This window comes from Elgaria multicarinata, chromosome 21 (assembly GCF_023053635.1).
Source record: "Elgaria multicarinata webbii isolate HBS135686 ecotype San Diego chromosome 21, rElgMul1.1.pri, whole genome shotgun sequence".
Classification (NCBI taxonomy): domain Eukaryota; kingdom Metazoa; phylum Chordata; class Lepidosauria; order Squamata; family Anguidae; genus Elgaria; species Elgaria multicarinata.
In genome coordinates, this window is record NC_086191.1 from 8278813 (window position 1) to 8290997 (window position 12185).

Sequence of the window (12185 nt, forward strand, 5' to 3'; positions counted from 1 at the left end):
AGCAGTTAACTGGCTCTTAATGCCACAACCAACTTAATTTTTTTTTTTAAGCGATAATTCCATGTCCTGAGGTTACAAACCGGCTGCAACTGGTTTTATTTTTTTTTCTCCACTGCCCCCGCTAGGCATCATGGGTAAAAGTAAGCATTCCCCCCCCCCTTTTCTTTTGTTTAATATAACGGCACCACAGATGATTGGCAGGGACGTGCCCGTTTCACGACTGGGCTCCGGCAGGTCCCTGGAGGGGGATGGCACGCCGCGGCCGCCCATGTTCCACCGAGGAGGGGGCTTCCCGTGAAAAAACACCCCGGCTCTCCCCCTTGCCCTCCTCGCGTGCTGGCGATCCATCTTCCCCTCCATCTGTCTGTCTCTCCCCTCCTCTTGACAAGTCCAGGAAGGAGGCAGGATACGCTACCTGTGAGTATTCTTTTGCACCGTCTTTTCTATTTTTTAATTTTTCTTCTCCTTCTTCTTTTAAACAAAGGGCTCTTTAGGGATTAGCCAAGACCTACCTACCTCTCTCTCTCTCTCTCTCTCTTTTATCTTATTATTCTTTCACAGCCGTGAGCTCTCTTGAATGCCGTTTTTTTAAAAAAAACCTTTTTTTAAAGCCCTTGCTTTCGGTCTAGTCTGATAATTAATCCATTTATTTTGGCAATTGCCCCCTTTCTCCCCCCCCCACCCCCTCCATTCGTGCAGTTACCAGTCTGAAGCCACAGAGGAAGAGGATTTGGGGGCGGTGGGTGGCAGGGAGAAAGGTGAATTATTTAAGGAATATGGCAAAGATGTTCTATTGTCTCTTCTGGCGTGCTGATAGTTTGATAGCATACCCCGAACCTTCTCTCTCTCCCTCTCTCTCTCTCTCTCCCTCTCTCCCCTTCTCTCCCCCCCCTTTCCTCCACCCCGCCCCCCCTCTTTTCATGTCAGCTACAACCCTGCTCTGTGAATGGAGCTAGCCAGCTGACGAGGGAGAGTGCTGGCACAGCGCCAAGGCCGGGAAGATGCGTTTGCGCGTGTGTGAAGTGTACGCCAAGCACAAAGCAGTGGTGGTGGCAGGGGGAGGCCTTCCTTGTGGTCTAGGAAATCGCAGCCTATTATATAAGGGCGTCTGCGTCACTTGGGCTGATGGGAGGGAAGGGGGGGAGACAGAAGAGGGAAGGGAGAGTAAGCTGGTCTTTTAAACCTCCCTTAGCCCCCCCTCTCTTATTCTGTTTATGGTGGCCTGATGGTTATTGAGCTAATGCCAATGGCTTTTATCCCCTCATTTCCTCCACCCACCCCCAAGAAAGAAAGAAAGACATCCCCACACCCCCACCAGAGCTGCTAGAAGCATGTTCCTGGAGGATTCTCTCTGCCAGTTTTCATTGAGGAAGGACGAAGAGAGGACCCCTCTGCCTTGTCTCTCTTCTCCTGGCATTTGGCCCCGGGATAAGACTTAAAAGACATCTCAGTCTGAATTCGACATTATTCCCATTGAAGATTCCTTCACTAGTGTGTTTTAGTTTACTATCAGACACCATACTTCAGTGCTTGGCTTTTTTAATCATGGCGGTTCCTCGGTTGTAGAGGACTTTTACGCTGCTGCGCCATATTGGTTGTCTTCAATCCGCCCCCGTGAAGGTATCCCACCATTTTCATTTGACTGATTTTGGCACCCTCTGCTCCCCAAAGCTGTAAACTTGTAGATGCGTGGTGGTCGGCTGCGGTGACTCCGGGGCCAGGAAAAGGCGATCTTCGAATGCTTGGTGTATGTCTGTCATTTCTTCACGTGTTCCAAGGTCTAGTAAAAGTGGAATGAAGAATCTGAGAGTGTGTTGCTCAGGGCTTCCTGCTATGTCCATGCCTGAGGTGCAGCTTGAACCCATAGGAGCCGAGTATCCTGCTTCTTACAGCGGTCACTCTGAGGCCTTTTGGAAGCCTGAAGGCAGCAGCCCAACCCTGCTCTTAGACCCCAGCAACTGGCATTCAGAGGTAGACGGTCTCCCAATCTAGCATTGAGCAGGGGGTTGGACTCAATGGCCTTGTAGGCCCCTTCCGACTCTACTATTCCGTGATTCATTTTGCTTTTGTGATTAACGCTGGGCTAGCAATAAATTGACCAGGTATAATGCAGTTTTTTACATTCCCATCTTTCAGTGGGGAATTAGGTGCATTTTCGCACAGCATCTATAGTCTGTATAAAAGTATGCCTCTTTTTTTAATAACACACACACACACACACACACACACACACCCGAGACTATATCTTACCTATGCTTTCTTTCTTTTGCTCTTTCCCTCTCTGTTCTCCCAACTTCTCCATCAATGGGAGTCTGAGGACCGCTGCATGCATCCAGCTCTATGCATGCAGCAGAATAAGGCAGTACAAGTCCTGAAATGGTACTGTGGATTGTACCTGTTCATTGTGCAGATGGGGGGAGGCCACTTCTGGGTGGCTTCCATTTATTTTAGAAAAACGAAAGACCTACTATTAAAAAGCAGCCTGTTGGAGAGAAATATTATTATTATTATTATTATTATTATTATTATTATTATTATTATTATTATTTGTTACTCGCCTCTCCGGATCGAGGCGGGGTACAACACAAATGCAAGGTCCTAGCCCAGCCAAAATGTAATCCATCACCTGCAGTCTGAAGCAGCTCATAAGCCTACATGTCGTAGAATGAAATGGTAAAATCCTGAGGTGGTAGAATTGAGTGTGGCACTTACAGAAGGCAGGGAGAAATCACAGTTTTCATGCATTGAAAAAAGCAAAAAAAAAACTCCCAGCAAATAGAAAAATAACACAGAAAACTTGCAGACTGGGCTAGAATCTTCCTTCTTGATGTTCTAGGGTACTACTTGCAGGCATTTGGGGGTCATTTTTGGTTTAAATGTAGTTGTATTCGAAAATGTAACCCTTCACATATAGCCTGAAATGGTATGTGCTGCCAATCTCCCACCTCAGGATTCTTACTCTTACTTTTTAAAATTTCTTTAATATATTTCTTAGCCGCCTTTCAAGACTGTGGTCTTGTCAAGACAGCTTACAATAGAAAACAACCAAATTCAACATAAAAGTTATAAACGCACCTTAAAAGGTAAACAGTTCATAGTAAGCCAGTTAAAATAAATTCAAATGTCAAAAATTTCAAAAAAAAGTAATTGAAATTTCAAAAATCCAATTCCCCAAATTGGACAGCAGCAAATATCGTGAAACCTTTTCAGTTAAAAGCCAGAGGGAACAGTTATGTTTTTAAAGCCCTGTTCGAAGCCGCCACAGATGGAGCCAGCCGTCTCTCTCTCAGAAGGGAATTTCATAAAGCACGGGGCCACCACTGAGAAAGCCTCCTCTTTAGTGCCCTCCAACTGTACTGATGTGGCAGGCTAGTAAGTAGGACCTCCAAAGGTCATCTCAGAGCCCAGGCAGGCTCGTACCACCTCAGTCTGCTGCCTGCCTAGGCCACATTAAGAGCCGTAAATAAGCGTCTTAGTTGCACTGATCTTCATCTCTTGCCACCCTGCAAGTCAGGGGTGCCTGAGGACCTGTGTAGCAGCCGAGAATGTGAACCGTGAGTCAGGAGTGTCTCTAGTTAAAACTCTTGCCTGAACCATGAAAGCCGCTTGCTGAAATGCAAGAACATTTTTGATGGTTCAAACGAAAAGCCCACCTTTCCTGTTTTTTTAACCAACCATCTCAGGGGAAAACCCAAGGAGGGCATAGAAGTGCACACATGCACACACCAAGGTTTCTCCTTCCCTGCAGCCCCCCCCCTAAAGCTAGTATTCAGTGGTAGACTGCATCTAAAAAAACGGAGGCTTCATACAGCTATTGTGTCCAATATCCATTGCTGAACCTCCTTTCATTGCTGCCCTATTTCTCCTTGAATTTGTTGTATGCGGGGGGGGGGGGAGGGTATTGAACCTCAGGTCCCGATCCAGCCCTCCCGGGTTCCTCGGGTAGCCGCACACCCCTTTCCCCCAGCTGACGGCCATTTAGCGGTTTCACGGTTTTTACCCACCTCCAATTTGAAGACTTACCCCAAGACTTAGCGACTGGCAGTATTATTATTATTATTATTTATTTATATAGCACCATCAATGTACATGGTGCTGTAGGCTAAAATATGCGGATGTTTTTGCCCCTCCCCATTTGTCTTTGCCCCTCCCCCAATTTGGCCCCTCCCCCTGCAAGAATGCAGACCCTGAGAGCTTCTGCGGAATTGAATCCAGCCTCAGGGTTGGAAGACATTCGACACCCCTGGTCTGATGCCATTTTAAAGTGCGTTAGCGGCCATCACACCACAAATAGGAAGTTTCCTCGATCCAAGGCCGACCATTTGCCTGTGTAGCCCACTATGGTCTATTTCAGAGGTAGGCCATTTAGTGCCTTCCAGATGTTTTGGACTACAATTCTCATAATGCCTGGCTGCGATTGCTGATGGTTCAAACCATCTGGAGCAGTGGTTCTCAACCTTCCTAATGCCGCGACCCTTTAATACAGTTCCTCATGTTGTGGTGACCCCCAACCATAAAATTATTTTCGTTGCTACTTCATAACTGTAATTTTGCTACTGTTATGAACCGTAATGTAAATATCTGATATGCAGGATGTATTTTCATTGTTACAAATTGAACATAATTAAAGCATAGTGATTAATCTCAAACACAATATGTAATTATATATTGTGAAATATTTATTTCTAATTACAAATAAATGAAATTTTGTCTTGAAGCATGGTGAGACAGTATGCGTAAAAAGCCAACGTCCGTGCGAAGGTTGAGATTGCTTTTTTCTCACCAAATCAGAAATTCTCGGGGCAGTCTTTGCAAGAGCACAACGAAGATCATCTTCCACAACAAGTCCACTTCTGTATTTAGACTTGATAACCAACAAGCTGGAAAACCCTGTTTCACAAAGATATGTTGTTGGAAATGGAAGAAGAAGGGATATGTTGTTGGAAACAGAAGAAGAAGACCCTCCTGGAGACGGATAGAGGAGCGGTGTCTTGGTTCCTAAGACCATCGGAAATATGTGTTTTCCGATGGTCTTAGTCGACCCCTGTGAAAGGGTCGTTCGACCCCCAAAGGGGTCGCGACCCACAGGTTGAGAACCGCTGATCTGGAGGGTGCCTACAACAGGTCTGATTTTGATTGGCAGCAGCCCTCCATTAAAGAATAGTCCTCACCTGCTACCTGCTTCTTCCTTTTTTACCTGTGATGCCAGGGCCTTTACTTGGTGCATTCTACATACAAGGCACATGCCCTACCACTGAGCTCCTTCATGTGATGGGGAGTTCCTTAAATTAATTAGGCGTTGCGTGAACAAAGACTTCATTCTGTCTGCCTCAGATCACATGCTAGTCAGTTTGGTGACACACACCCCTCCCCAATTCTAGTGTTAGGAGATAAAAGGGCATAAAAAAATCTCCGCTTTCTTCCTGCCGTATATAATTTTATAAGCTTCGATCTCGTGCTCCCTTCGTTTCCTTTCTCTCCCGCCTCTTCCAGAGCTAAAAAGTCCCATGGATTTTCTCATGGGGGAAAATTCCTCCAGCCCACTGATCCATTTCTTCTGCCCTTTTCCAGCACTTCTGCCCCTGCGCCCCCCAGGTTTGCAGTCCCCTAATTGAGGTGGGGTAACCAGAACTGTACAAAGTAATCCAAATGGGTCTGCGCTAAAGATTTTCATTTTGCATTTTAATTTTAGCCGTCTTAATTTTCCATCCTTTTCCCTAAAAACCCCAGGATGGAATTTGCCGTTTTCGCCACCCTCACGGCCCGCTGAGTTGACATTTTCATTCTGTACGGGCCCACCTTATAGGATTGTTGTGAGGGTTAGTGAGGCGGTGCGTGTGAAGTGCCTCGAATCTTCTCCAGTCGCTTGATAAATGTGAAGCTTTACGATGAACTCCAGACAGAACGGAGGACCTTTGGAACAGCTTTGCAGCAGCGTTCGCAGCTGTCTCTTGCAAGTGGCCTGCTCAAACATCTGACATTTGCAATGGGGTGCAGCTCTGTTTACATCCCAGCAGGCCGAAGCGTCTCCTTTGCACCCTCCGTTCATTTCACTTTCTTGAGTCGTAGACCTTTCCCCTGCCCTGTCCTTAACGTTGGGATCAACGGAAAAAAACCCACCCCTTTAATGCCAAGGCCTGTTACAACCTTGAGGGTCTCTTTATTGCGCAAAGAGTTTTCCCCCTTCCCTTCCCTCGTTTGCTTCTGAACAGGCAGAAAGGGGAGGGAGAGAAGGGAGCAACGGACTCGTTTTCAATGAGTTTGCGCCGAAATGGCTTGCAGGGATACTGCGTCGGCAGCAGCTCTCTGCTTCCTTCGAAAACAGCGTCCAGTTTTCCTGGATCCGCCGTCCGTCCTTGCGCCTTTTCTGAGAGCCACCACCGCCGCGCGGGCGTCGGGGAGCCCTGCTCTGGGACATCTATTCCCTTACGATGGATTGCGGCGGCATTCGGATCGCGTGCGCTTTGAGAGAAAGACTTGTTTTGCTTGTAAGGCGAGCCTCTTCCCCTGCCTCTGAGCGTGGAATCCACCCACCCACCCACCCGCCCCCAAACCCTTGAATGCAAGACACTTGTGTCGCTTTGCAAAGTTGTGCACGGAACGAGAACGTGAGAGAACCTTGTCGTGACAACGTGTGGTCGGAAAGAAGCGTCGGGGTCCTTGCCGGCTCGTCTGGGCGGGGGGGGCGGGGGCTTGGTGTGGGGAGGATTGATTTGATCTGCTCACATCTCTCTCTCTCTCTCTCTCTCTCTCTCTCTTTCTCTCTCCCCCCCTCTTTCCTGCTCTGCCTTGCTGTCAACTCCTTGCTTTCCTTTTTAGGCGATTGTCCTTTTTATAGCATTGTATGGAATCGCTTCGTCTTGGGAGACAGCCATTTTGTGTGTTCTGTCTCGAAATGTATCTTTTACGGCGGCGGCAACGTCACTTTGCTTTTAGCGCTGGCTGGAGGAGTCGAGGTGGAGCAGCAGCAGCAGCTGACTGCGGGTGGCTGTCTGTCTGTCTGGAACCTCTCTCTCTCTCTCTCTTTCTCTCCCTTTCTCTCTCTTTCTCCCCGAGCCCAAAGGGAGGGTTAACCTGCAGGGTGGGCTCAGAGCACAGCAGAAGACATTGGGCTTTCATTTCTCTTTTCTCATTCTTTCCTCCTTTTAATATAAATTACGGGTTGTGGTGTTTAGGTAATGTTTGTAGGCAGTGCAATACATATGGAGGCAAAGGCAAGAACGAGAGAGAATTCATTCCGCTGCTCTTAGCAGCTAGACGGAGTTCCCGTGAGCAGGGATACTGCACCCCTGTAGACCAGACCTGGGGAGCAGAGCATACCACCACCACCATCATCATCATCTATCACACTTATATCCCAAGGAGCTCAAGACAGCATCCTTGATCCTCGTCTTCATTTGTCATCCTCACAACAACCCTGCGAGGTAGGTTAGGCTGAAAGTTAGTGACAGACCCAAAGTCGGCCAGTAAGCTTCATGGCCGAGTGGGGACTAGAACCCAGATCTCCCGAGCGCCAGCCCAACACGCTAACAACTTGTTAGTATCAAGCTGCCCTTGGTCCGATCCAGCAAGGCTCTGCTTATATTAAATGGCTAGCCATGACCGTTGGGAATGGAACCTCCCGTGTTTCGGCACAGTCTACCTCTGAATACCCGTTGCCTCGGGAGGGGCCGCTGTGGCTTTCTTGCAGGCTTTTCAGCAGCTTCTGCTTCGCCACTGTTTGAAATAGGATATTGTCCTAGATCAAGGGGTGAGAAACCTGTGGCCGCCTGGGTATTGCTGGACTCCGGTTCCCATGACCCGTAGCCGTCGGGCCATGCTAGCGTTACGTTTCAGGTTTCTGTAACAAGGATGAGGAGGGGCAGGTGGCAATCACCAGACAGACAAATAAATATTGAACCGCATTTTCTTAACTTCAGAATGTTTGGTAAATAATATCAGGAAAACAGTTCGCAGGAGTATAAACCAAATATGAGCAACTCCATTGTGAAAACGACAGTTTGACTGTGTTGCTGCCGGACCAACAAAAGTTGCACGTCCCACTTGTTTTGGTCTTTCGTTGCCAGTCTGTGCTGGAGAGGTGCAGCCTTCTTCTAGCTGCAGGCTGTTTCATCTGCTGCTTCTTTTTCTTCACCACGCTGCTGTTTTCCTTGTATTTCCTTCTCAGCTATCCTCCTTCCCTCTCTTGCTGCCGCCTCCTCCTCTTCTCAGCTACTGAGCACCGTCCCCTTTTTAAATCCGCATGACCTCTCTCTTCCCCCCATTTCACCCTTTCCCACTTCACAGAGCCCACACCTCATGGCCCTTAGAGGCAGGCATTACACAAGCTGGGGCTAATGCCTGCCCGAGACTTGAGACCTGTTGGAGGAGCCCTTCTCCGCATCCCACCAACGCAACACATACGCTATGATGGGACAAGCGGGAGGGCCTTCTCTGTGGTGGCACCCAGACGGTGGAACGCCCTCCCCTTGGAGGCCCGACTGGTGCCAACGCTGATTGTATTCCAGCGCCAAGTAAAAACATGGCTTTTTAACAAAGCTTCTGATGGTTAAATTCACTAAGATGACATATGGTTTTAACTGCTTTTACTGCTTTTAAATTATATATTGTTTTAACTTGGTTCATGGTTTAATTTATTTTTAACTGTGCATATTTATTGTTTTGTACTGTATGCTTTTATCTGTACGCCGCTCTGAGATCTTAATGATATAGGGTGGGATACAAATGTTTTAAATAAATAAATAAAATAATGGGGGTTGAAGTCCAACCATATTTGGAGGGCTACCGGTACCCCCAAACATTTAGGAAAGGGATTCCAAAAGGATCTTTCCAAATTGAGGGACTGGGCCTTGTATAATGGCAAATGCAATTCAGGATAAGGAAGTGAGGTACATTGGGGTGAAACGCCCTGTAACTTCACGTATACACTGATGGGGTCTGAGCTTGTGTTAACTGACACACACAAAAATGGATCTTGGGGTTGTGGATACCTCAGTGAAAATGTCTCTGTATGTGACTGCTGTGAAAAAGGCAAATCCCTATGCAGGGGATCATTAGGAAAATAAAATCGCCCATATCATAACTTGATTCAAATCTGTGGTGTGGACCACATTTGGAATACAGTGTACAGCTCTCGTCCCTGCCCTTCAAAAGAGGTATGGTAGATTTGGAAAAAGGTGCGTAAAAGGATAACCCAAATAATCACGGAGTTGGAGCCATTGCCCTATGAGGGAAGGCTATAGTGTTAAGAAGAGGAAAAAGTTGAGCAAAGGGAGACATGATTAGAGGTGTATAAAATGAGGAGAAACTGGATCAGGAGAAGTTTTTTCTCCTTTTCTCATAATATTAGATCCTGGAGTTATCCAAGGAAGCTGAAAGATCAAAAGGGAGTCCTTCTTTATACAGTACATAGTCAAACTGTGGAATTTGCTACTGCGGGATAGAGCGATGGCCATCAATTTAGATTTTAAAAGGGGATTAGACAAAACTCTTAGAGGAGAAGGTGGTCAATGGCTATTAGTCATTATAGCTGTATGCCATCTCCGGAAACAGAGGCAGTATCCCCCTATATACCAGTTGCTGAGGAACATGGGACGGAGGGTGCTATTGCACTCATGTCCTGCTTGTCAGTTTTCCATTTCTATCTGTTTGGCTACTGTGTGAAGAGAATGCTGGACTAGGTAGGTCTTCAATCTCGCCTTACGTTCTCGTGACCATTGTTCTGAGCCAACATGATGGTGCTTACAATTTTCAGAAGATCTCAGGATTGTTGTTGGATTTTTGGTTTGGTTATTTTTTGCATATGAATATACTCTCAGCTGTCATAAGATATTGTTGCGGTCTGTGGCTTAGCTTTAAAAAGGGATTATACAAATTTGTGGAACAAGAGAGGTCTGCTAGTTTCTGTGATGGCTAAATTAGCCTTTTATTTAAGAATTCGTCTGGTTGCAATAGGCGGCCAGGAATTCCACGCAAGCAAGTGCATGGAATTCAATACTGAACGTCCTGGTGGAAGAGGGACAAATCCTCCATCCCTTCTTCTACAACCAACACAGAAACCAAGAAGACTGATGTAGTCTGCTAGTCTCATTTGTGGAAAGCAATTTCTTTCTCCTACCTGTCCCGTGTCCCCCTGCCACTGCTTAGAGGCATCCTCTTTGTGATCCTTTGTGCAATTGTGATGCACAACCCCTTGCACACCGGGTTGCAGAAGTGTAATGTGGCACCCAGGCTGTGGAATGAGCTCCCTAGAGAGGTTCACCTGGCACCTGCGTTATACTGTTTTAGACACCTTTTTATTTTCTCAGTGTTTTAACAGTTCAACTTCTTTTTTTTAAAAAAAAAAAACTTTGCTGTTTTAAATTTGTATTTTAAACCTGTATCAGTTTCTGCATTGCTGCATGGTTTTGTCCTGGTTGTGTTTTGATGTTGCATTTTATACTATGCTTTTAATACTGTGGTTTGTTTTATATTTTGAATGGTTTTCACGGTTTACATTTTTGTAAACTGCCCAGAGAGCTTTCAGCTATTGGGCGGTATAGAAATGCAAGTGGACGTGTAGGGTACTAGCCTCTTAGTGGGCTAGTAAAAAGACGTCTGCAGTCTAGTAGGCTTTTGTGGGCTTATTTACAAGTCTGAGCTGAATGGAATCTTTTGCTTCAGAGGCAATCTGAATGCTAGATGCGGATTACAAACAAGAAGGATCTTGGAATTGTTGTAGACCACAAGCTGAATATGAGCCAACAGTGTGATATGGCTGCAAGAAAGGCAAATGCTATTTGGGGCTGCATTAATAGAAGTAAAGGTTCCAAATCACGGGAGGTGCTGGTTCCTCTCTATTCGGCCCTGGTTAGGCCTCATCTAGAGTATTGCGTCCAGTTCTGGGCTCCACAATTCAAGAAGGACGCAGACAAGCTGGAGCGTGTTCAGAGGAGGGCAACCAGGATGATCAGGGGTCTGGAAACAAAAGCCCTATGAAGAGAGACTGAAAGAACTGGGCCTGTTTAGCATGGGGAGGAGAAGATTGAGGGGAGACATGAGAGCACTCTTCAAATACTTAAAAGGTTATCACACAGAGGAGGGCCAGGATCTCTTCTTTATCCTCCCAGAGTGCAGGACACGGAATAACGGGCTCAAGTTAAAGGAAGCCAGATTCCGGCTGGACATCAGGAAAAACTTCCTGACTGTTAGAACAGTATGACAATGGAATCAGTTACCTAGGGAGGTTGTGGGCTCTCCCACACTAGAGGCCTTCAAGAGGCAGCTGGGATGCTATAGGTGGATTCCTGCATTGAGCAGGGGGTTGGACTCGGCCTTGTAGGCCCCTTCCAACTCTGCTATTCTATGATTCTAAGGATGTTTTTAGGATGTTTTTAACAGTGTATACTATGTTTTTAATCAGTATTTTATGTATTTTATGCTTGCTATTGTTCCCCGCCTCGATCCAATCAGAGAGGCGGATAAGAAATTTATTATTATTATTATTATTATTATTATTATTATTATTATTATTATTATTAAAGGCAGCAGTGGCAGATTTCCGTGACCGTCTTGCTCTCTGTGGACTTCCTAGAAGCAACTGGCTGGCCATTGTCAGAAGCAGGATGCTGAACTCGATGGATCCTTTTTTGTTTTAATCCAGCAGGGTAGTTCTTATGGAGACTGTGATTGGGTGTAAAATCTGTTTGCTGTTTTATAAAATCTTGCAACGCCAATCACAACCCCAAGGGATCTCAGGAACGAACCAGGTTCCCATGAAACTGGGAGGTGACGTGGATCGCGTCCCCCAGGCGTGATTCGCACCCCTAAAAAACTTAACCCCCACCAAGTTGCTTAGAAGTCCAACCCAACTCAGCGCTACAAAAATATATATAATTATATAATAACGTTTGAATGGTGATGGGTTGCCCACAATTGGACGGGTGTTGTCTTGCCATGAGAGCTGAATGGAACCTCCATGCTCTGAGACAGTCTAGTTCTGATTATCTGATTGCAGGGACCAAGAGCAGCAGAAACCGTTTCCTTAATACCCTGTTTGTGACCTTCCCATTGGGCTAGATCCGTTGGGAGCCTTGGTCCCTCGTCGCCCTCCCCTTTTCAAAGCCACCCTCCGGCAAAACTGGTTTGCCAGCCTTCCTGTGGAACTGTAAAAGGATGAGTGAATGCCGCCTTCCTCAGCCTGTTCC

The 12185-nt window shown here is 46.5% G+C and overlaps 2 protein-coding genes across 7 annotated transcripts in view; one reads left to right on the top strand and one right to left on the bottom strand.

Annotated features, from left to right (window-relative positions):
- The window catches only part of SLC27A3 (solute carrier family 27 member 3), a 270600-nt gene that overhangs the window by 148696 nt on the left and 109719 nt on the right, over positions 1-12185 (bottom strand). The window lies entirely within an intron of this gene.
- GATAD2B (GATA zinc finger domain containing 2B) overlaps positions 1-12185 on the top strand; it is a 70353-nt gene that overhangs the window by 25172 nt on the left and 32996 nt on the right. For 3 of the 6 annotated variants that reach the window (XM_063145978.1, XM_063145984.1, XM_063145982.1), the window contains exon 1: positions 6387-6488. The exons of 2 other annotated variants lie outside the window; for them this stretch is intronic. The gene's annotated coding sequence lies outside the window, so the exon portion shown is untranslated. Of the gene's footprint in view, positions 1-169; positions 418-6386; positions 6489-12185 lie in introns of those variants that run through there. One more of the 6 variants, XM_063145979.1, reaches the window with a different exon arrangement.